Raw genomic sequence first — 6,818 nt, 5'->3', positions numbered from 1 at the left:
AGTGTCTGAGGTCAGATTTGAACCTAGGACCTCACGTCTGTAGGCCTGATTCTCAATCCACTGAGCTACCCAGCTACCCCCAGTTAAATCCTTTTCAAGCCATCCCTGCTATGACTTTAGAAGCTATCACCTCTTCTTCATTTACTCTACAAATATCCTGGTTCAAAACTTTATTACTACACCTTTAGACAATTCTAAGATCCTTCTAAATTTTTTTTTTGTTTTCAGTCTCTCTATTTCCACTTCATTCATCACTTATATGCCAACATAGTGCAACAAATATATAAGTTTTATTATGCCACTTTCTTGATCAAAAGTTTTGGCTGACTCACTATTGCCTCAAATGCTAAAATATTAAGTTCTTAACCTAACATTTAAGACAATTCACGGTATGCTTCCAGCCTACCTTTTCTTTCTTATTTCCCATTAAGTTCATTCCCAAAGCCAAGAATGGATAACTGATAGATTAAAGGAAGAATCAAAATAACAAAATACTTCTATAGGCTTATATTTGATCTGTAATCTGGTATAGTCATACCAAATATGGAACTGCATCTTCAGTCTATTTGGTTATCTGGCCACTGATATAACATTTTAGCAAAGTATGTTGGCAAATAGCAGAGAACCCAGAGAACAACAAATAGGATGGTTAAAAGTCTCAAGATAAGGTAATGTAAGTAAGGTTGAAGCAATTAGAAAAGAGAAGGTCTAGGTGGGCATAATACTTATGTTCAAATACTGAAATATCTGTCATAAGAAGGAGAAATAAGGATTGTTTTCTTGACCCTAGATGGCAGAACTAGAAGCAATAGACAGAAGTTATAATGAATCAGAATCCAATTCAATGAAAACAACAATTGCAGCTGAACAAAAGTGGAATGTGCTGCCTCAGAAAGTCACAGTGTTCCTCCCTTCATTTGAGGTCATTAGGTGAAGGCCAGATAGTTACTTTGGAGAGATTTAATTGAGGGTTTTCCTAATCAGGGGTAGGTTGATAGAGATAATCTCTAGATTCTTTTGAGCTCTGACATTCTGTGATCCTTTTTAGAAGCACATGTTCCTTCTTCCAGAGAGGTTAAGCTAGATGACCTCTGAAGTTCCTTCCAACTTGGAGGTTTCCATGATTCTATTTAAAAACTGTTAGACTCTTAATGTTTTTTAAATACTTCAACATAGAAATTGTAATGTTATAGATCTAGTTCTCTTATCCAATATCTCCAGTGTTTTTCTGATCCTTTTCTTTCCTAGCACAGAATATTTTAAGGTCTGTTTATTCCCCCTGCCTTGTTTCTCCCTTCAACATTCTACCCTTTACACAGCTGCCAATGTAATTTCCTTATGTGCACATCTGGCCATATCATTACCATATTCAATAACCTCCACTAGCTCTAATGCCTCAAGGGTAAATATAAACTCCTCTATTTGACCTTTACAAACCTTTCCAACTTGGTTACAAGCTACCTTTTCAGTCTTGATATACATTATTTATTTTCTTGTACTAATGTTTTTTTTAGTCATTCATCGATTTTGAAGAGGGGCAGTGACATCACAGGGTGAATGGAATCTAAGTGAGGTAGAGTTGCACAAAGTTACCAGTCTCTCTTTCTCTTCCAGAGTCATGGAAGTCCAATGGCAAGACAGAAGTTGGAAAGACTGGCAATGGCTTGGGACGCATCTTGGCATCCCGATGTATGACTAAGCTCTACAGTATAGCCAAACTGGCTTTACATCTATTCTTAAACATTGTATTCCATCTCCTGAATCTAACTTTTCACTGTGTCCCCCTAATCTTGGAATGTTCCCTCTCTTCCTCTGCCAGAGTACTTTTCCATCAAGATGAAGCATAAATATTACCTTTGACACAGATTTTTTCTGATATATCTAACCACAAGTACTCTCCCTCCCTAACTTGTGTTTAATCCCCTGGCTTTTAGATATTTTAGATTTTGTTCCATTTATACACCATTCTTTGTACACTTATCTATATACACATTTACTGCCTCAACAGAATAAAAGCTCTTTGATAGAAGTAGCGATGAGAATCTAGCAATGTATTTACACATAGTAAGTACTTATATGTGCTTGTTTGATAGATTATTGATTGATTTTACCATTACAAGGAAACCTTGAAGTACACTTCTAACTTAGGATGAGAAACTGATAAACAACCATCCTCAATTACATCTTTATCTCTAATACCAGTGGAGCTCACTGTTGTATAATTCAAAAAATGGGTGGCATTTCATACTTAATTCTGTAATAGACCCCTTATGCATTAGATGGTTTAAAAAGACGCAAATCGATTGTTCTTACACTGTTCTCTTTGTATTCTCTGTGTTGTGACTAACTGACAGGGATTAGTGGGTCCCACTGCTTGGTAGGATAAACATCAAAAAACCCCCAGGGTTCCTCTGACTTCATTCGTTTCACATTATACTCCTTCACTGATAGTAGTTATAGCTGTGTCTTTCCAACAAGACTGTTCCAGTGAAGTAATGTTCTAATTTTAAGAGAAAGTAACCTATGTTGCCAAAGACAATCATAATCCCACAGCACATCATAGTAAGCGTATGCATTAGCACGGGGATGTGTACTTGCCAGATGTTCAGTGAGAGGCAAAGTTGAATCACTTCCTGAAGCAAACAGTTAGAGTCTTTTTTTCTGTATAAAACATTTCATCCAAAATAACTTCAAAAACTTGGACTATCATTCACATGTGGGGCTCTTGAATGGCACTAGAAATGTTTTCCTACTACAGAGCAAAATGTTAATTAACTAGAATGCTTGGGAAAGGATTAAATAAAATCAGACTAACCACTATTTCACTATTTCTCACTTCCATAGTTTCATTTATTCTGTTCAATATTCTTAAAATATCCTTTTTGCCTGCCTCTGGTTTCTAAACACAGCTCAAATTCTACATCCTCCAAAAGGTGCTCACTTTACTTCTTCCTTGTGATAAATGAGCTTTCCTTCTTCATAACTCCTTTGGCATTGTGTAGGTCCATAATGTCCTTTATGATCAGTTTTATGTTATTGTTGTATGTATGTATGTATGTATACACACCTATATGTAACATATAAAATTTAAAATATATGTAATGTATGTCTATACTTGTCTATCTAGAACAGTGGTTCCCAAACTTTTTTGTCCTACTGCCCTCTTTCTAGAAAAAACATTACTTAGCCCCTTGGAATTTAATTTTGTTTAAATTTTAATAGCAATTAATAGGAAAGATAAATGCACCTGTGGCCATCACTGCCTCCCTGGATCACTGCAGCACCCACCAGGGGGTGGTGGCACCCACTTTGGGAATCACTGATAGAGTATATGAATAAAAACTTACCAACTGAAAAAGGGATAAAATCTATGCGACAAGAGGCAGCACGTATAATTGTAAATACTGAAATATGTTCTTTGTGAATACACCATAACTCCTGACAATTTTGAAATGATAGGGCCTATTGTTTTATATTCTATAATTTTTAACACAAGACTGTATCTTTTTGTTTCATATTTGTAAAAAAGAATTGGTTTCTCACTGGTCAAAAGAACTGATGAGGGAATTCCTTCTACCAAAGTAAATCAACAATTATTCTACAATTTACAATCTTACAAAGTTTCTGGGCCACTGAGAATCTAAGTGACTTTTCCAGGGTCAGTCAGTCCATTACAGAAGTGAAATTTAAACTCAAAAGTTTCAGGCTGATATTTATTCATTATACTGTACTCTCTTACCTACACAAAAGTATTTTTAAAAAGCATTAAAAATCAGTTACACCTAATCAATCAAAAAGCATGTCTTAAAATTTTACCATGTGCCAAGCACTGAGCTAAATGCTCGGTATAGAGAGACAAAGATGAAACAGTACCTACCTCAAGAGCTTATTTTCTAAAGGGAAAACACACACACACACACACACACAATCAATGTAAGTATATACAAGATACTTAAAAATGAAATAGATTCAAGACAGCATTAGAAGGAAAATCATTACCACCTGGGGTGGGTACAGAAATGGTTTTCTGGAGAAGACAGTAATTGAGCTGAAAAACAAGTATTCCAAGTGAAAAAGGTAAAGATGAGAGTATTCCAGATATTAGGGAGAACCACTATAAAGGCATAGAGATTAGAGTTGGAGACAAATAAACCTATCTGGTTTCAACCTTACCATCTTCCTTCTAAAGTCAATATTAATGTACAAATTAGATGTCTTTAATGACCAAGGATAGATGAGTGTCCCTAGGTCACCTAGTAGAAATTAATTGTTTTAGACAGAGAAAATATATAATAGATTGATCTAAATCTGTAGGGAATCCAGTATACATGTCTAAGTTTTTAATTAGTAAGGAATATCAGCTTGTTTTCTTATCAAGAATGGTTTTCCTCTAAAGAAATGAAAAGTAATCCAAGTAATTTATAATTCAGTCAATTATGTGATATTTAGTTAAGGCTTTGTTTTTTTAATAGGGTGGCCCTAAAGTCTTATTTATTTTTTAGCAATAACCTAAAATTGCACTAAAACTTTTGGGACACTTTCTATATTACTTTGGAAAATGGCATGGTTGCTGCTCCATAATTAAATGCAGAGGAAGAGATGCAATACAGAAACATGGAAGTATGGTACAAAGCGGTAAGATGAAGATAGGATACAATTCAAGGAAATTTTGGGAAAGAAGAGATGACTTCTCTCTTGTGTATTAGAGAGACCTTCATGAAATTAAAAAAAAAGTGGCTCCCAATTTGGATCATGAATAATTTCAACTGGTTGAAATGAAGAGGTAATGCATTTCAGGTCAGGAAGTTGTGTAGTACAATCAAAAAGTAATAGACTACACAGGTTCTTGGGACAGGCAAGGGCAGGAAGGGATCAAGGAACAATATGGCTGGACTCTGTGGGAATAAAATGGAAGTAATTTAAGGGTAGCAAGAATACTGGAGTTAAACAATGAAGCATCAGAAATGCCACGCTAAGAAGTTTGTATTTAATTCTGCAGACAATAAAGCACAATTGAAGATATATGAACAAGGGAGTGAATTAGGTGGAACAGTGCATAGGAAGATGATTTTTGCAGCATCATAGAGGATTGATCACCAGGTAGGGACTTTCTTTATAGGAAAAGATACTCTACACCAGTGGTTCCCAAACTTTTTTGGCCTACTGCCTCCTTTCCAGAAAAAATATCACTTAGCCCCCTGAAAATTAATATTTTTTAAATTTTAGTAACAATTAATAGGAAAGATAAATGCACAAGTGGCCATCACTGCCTCCCTGGATTGCTGCAGCACCCACCAGGGGGCAGTAGCACCCACTTTGGGAATCACTGCTCTACACAAAGGAGAACATATTTATTGATGTGGACTACAATTCTTAAATAATATTCCCTTGTTACATTCTTTGTTTTATAGATCATCTACCTTGGCTCAAAAATAGTTAAAAAATGCAATGTGGTGTGTTATACCAGAAATAATCTTGTACTGTGAAAGATAAAGGATAATTTGTTAACTGTCTTCTTCTTATGTCTGAGGCTCCTTGACATATATGATGAGTTTTTTTAAAAAGATTTCCATCCATATGGCAGTGGAGTAGATTGTGGTAAAGTGGAGTCCCACATTCAGATATCATAGTTACTGAATGACTGATTAGACTGTTACTTTAGAAAACCACTTAATTATGAAAATGGAAAAATAACAACCTTCTCTAGAGGAAGTGATCAAGCTTTCTTACTAGTAATATGAAAAATAATGTTATTTGAGAAAATTAGTGAATACAAATATATACAGGTAAAATACATATATACACATTTATATGCTATGCATATATGTACACATATATACAATTAAATAATACACCAATATTCAGCCATTTTCCAGTGATTGAACATATAGGTAATTTCTAGTTCATGTTTACTATCTCAAAAGACATAATACAGATATATATCTTGCAATACTTTTTATTAACTCATGTAAACTGCTCATACATATAAAGGAAAGCTAGTATTATATGATAAAATTATTCTATTAATATGTGAATCTATTAATAGTATAACATAATATATGAACTCTATATATTTATAGAATCCTTTATCATATAACACAGGATTATACTGATAATTCATGTATTATAAATAATACTATATAGTTATAAAATTATGTTATTGTATAATATTAGTTACATATGAAAATATATGGACATGTATGAATATATATAAACCTATGGTAATTATATATAATAAAATATAAATCATATAATTTTATATGATTAAATTTATCATATAGCAGTGGTATAATATTTTATAATATTAAATAACAAAACATATATATTTATAGAATCATTTTAATACATTGTACAAGATATGTACAGCATTAGATGAGACATATTTGTATTATGCTTTCTTATCACAGACAAGAATGAGAAATTACTTATAGTTCACCTATTAGAGAATGGCTAAATAATATGATAAATATATCAAGGGAACATAGTGTTGTTAAAATAAGAAATATGAGAAATATAGAAAAAAATGGGAAGGAAAATTTTAAGAGACATACAATGAAATTAATGTGACCAAGACTCTATGCATGTATATGTGTGCATGTATATATGTATTAATACATACATACACACATATAGTTATGTCTTCCTCATCAAGAATTTCCCAGTTATAGTTTTGAAATATCAAGGGTCAGCATTAGAAATTAAGTGGAAATTTGGGGGGAGTTTTCCAGAAACTACATATGACATGCAAAGGCCAGCAGATGGCATAGAAAAGGTTTAGAAACTCAGAAATACATATTTAACCCAACATCTATAATAAG

This window comes from Gracilinanus agilis, chromosome 2, assembly GCF_016433145.1.
Source record: "Gracilinanus agilis isolate LMUSP501 chromosome 2, AgileGrace, whole genome shotgun sequence".
In the NCBI taxonomy this organism is placed as follows: Eukaryota; Metazoa; Chordata; class Mammalia; order Didelphimorphia; family Didelphidae; genus Gracilinanus; species Gracilinanus agilis.
The sequence above is the reverse complement of the archived record's forward strand: the minus strand, read 5'-3'. Positions refer to the sequence as shown.